The sequence below is a fragment of the Lycium barbarum genome, chromosome 7, assembly GCF_019175385.1.
Source record: "Lycium barbarum isolate Lr01 chromosome 7, ASM1917538v2, whole genome shotgun sequence".
Lineage (NCBI taxonomy): Eukaryota > Viridiplantae > Streptophyta > Magnoliopsida > Solanales > Solanaceae > Lycium > Lycium barbarum.
In genome coordinates this window covers 78,094,718-78,097,357 of record NC_083343.1, presented here as the reverse complement: position 1 = coordinate 78,097,357, position 2,640 = coordinate 78,094,718, and positions in this window count along the sequence as shown.

Below are 2,640 nucleotides of genomic sequence, written 5' to 3'. Positions count from 1 at the left end.
ATATATATATGTGTGTGTGTGTGTGTGTGTGTGTGTGTATATGTATATGTATATATATATATATATATACACCTGATCACAAGATGAATCACTACCTATTTCTAGTTCAACACCCAATATGAAACATAATCAGTCAGTATTATCCATGTCAAGGAATACAAGGCACCATACCACAAGTCATAACAAGACTCAGGTAAATCAAATCCATAACGACATAAATGTATAAGTCATCTCAATCAAGAGAAGAGTATATATGAACCCCTTCCTTCCCATATCATAGCAAGTACACCTCTAGATTCAATTCATAAAGTACTGGCGACAAGCCCACATAATAAGAAATCATACCAACCTAGGTAATAACCAACCAAACGTCTTGTCTGAAGACCTAATCATGCTTTCTCCCGTCAATTCTACTACATATACAATCAACTAATCAAAGTCTAACTCAAGTAAACCATAACCTACCTCAGATGTAGAACTGTAACTAATACAAGCTACTCCGCTAGAGCTTTCCCCTTTCGTAATGCCTCGGAACGCTTAAAGTCTAGCAATATAACGCTAAGTGAGCAATAGACCATCTAATCAAAGTAAGAACATCACTTGGGAAAGAATACCCAAAATACTCCTAACCTTTGCGAATGGATGAAACTAGAATTTAAGGATGAATCTATCCTACCCTCAATCTCAACAATCATAGTCTTCTAATTTATGGGTTTTCAAATCAATGTAGCCCTTTCAAACCAGATTTTAGGCAAGAATCCCCATTTGGGTAGAACCCTAAGCCTCAATACATCATTCTCATCCTAATTATTCAATTTATCATCATATAAAGTGATAACCTACACTTCTCGATGATATAAACAGCAACACAAACAATAATCTGCCATTTAATAAAGGGTTTCATAACTTAGGGTTCTAGGACTTTCTTCCACCATTAGAGGACCTAGAACTAGCATATGAACTTAAAGAAGAAAAGAGAATAAATAAGGTAAATGTTAGGACTTACCCTCAAAGATGCTTTCACCAAACAATGGAATAAATCGCCTCTTTTAGGCCTTAGGAACAGTTTTTGGAGTTATGTGACTAATGACTCGAAAATTGCAATATAAAGCAGGTTTTTGACTCCCGTTGATTGCTGCAGCGATCTTCCTATTGCGGCAATACTCACCGCTACGGCAGACCTCATTAATTGGCTAGACTAGCCATAGTGGTCAATACCGCGCCATAGCGGTCTCGCTATGGCGGTCGACCAGCCGTTATGGCGGTCTCTCCCCAAAACCCCGAATTCTCATGGTGGCGGCCGATGCCGGGCTATGGCGGACCCGCTGCAGCCATCCATCACCGCGGCGGCAGTCTCACTAGAACTAGAGAGGTCTTTTTTTTACCCAGTTTATCACCCAAAATCACAACATCAATCCGAGGCCCTACGTGCACATACCAGACATGCAGGCATATGTAAAAACATGCTACGGACTCACCCGTGGCCTTGAAATTCCCAACAGAGGTCTAATTTACTAAGTCAACCCCCCAACAAAAATAAAACAAGTTTTCAAACAAGTGCACATAATATAATCAAATGCCTTCGCTGTAAGATTATAATTCTTTAAGTCTTCACAAGACTCGCTCCTAACCTCGAAAAGAAGCCTGCAGGGATAATAGTCAAAACGCACATAACGACCTGCTGGGTCATTACAAAATTGTATTTATCTTCCCCTATTTCGAACTTGGACTTTTCATTCACATATTTGGAGCTTGGGACCTCGATTTGGAGATATTCTGGAGGGGTTTTACAAGATTCTTCATGTGGGTAAGTTTCTAAACCTCCTTTTGTCATTCTATCTTTGATTATTATGGAATTTCATCATTGAAATCATGATTTGAGATAAGGAATTGGAATTCAAGAACCCGAGGTAGAAAATGAGGATTTCTTCAATTGATTAACGAATTGATGTCGAATTTGGTTCATTTTTGGCCTTTAGACTCCATAGACCATGGGTAGACTAACTATGGGGTAAATTTACAGCTTTTCCCTTTAGGGCTCGAGATTGCCGTTTTGGGTGACTTTTTGGGTATGAAACTTTAATATAGCAATATGGGTGTCTATGGACTCATATTCTAATGTAGAATTCATATTTGAACAAATTGGAAACTTTAAAATGCTCTATGAGTCACGACCCAAAAACGCTTAGTCGTACAGGCACCTACCATTTCCCACCTTGGTAGATCCCTTCCCTTTACCCAACATACAAACTATAAATGCGGAAGAATAATGTAATTAATAATAAATCTAAATATCAATTAAAAGAGAATAAGTGCGGAATACATCTTCTACCCAAGGCATTTTGTCTAATGTCAGCACAAGAGCTACTAATGAACTCATAGGTCTGAATATATAACAAGAACTATCTGAATGTTTCCATACAAGGCTCACAATATCAAAGGAATACTGTCTGGATATAGATGACAAGTATACGAAGAATGAAAACTCGGGTTGTAGATCCTACAGTAGCTCACCCTAAGTCTCCAACAACACCATCTCAGGAAACACACTCGAGGATCAAAAATAAGACCTGTCACACCCTCGACACCCCGAAAGAAATGTAGCAAGGAAGCATCAGTACAAAAAACATGTACTGAGTA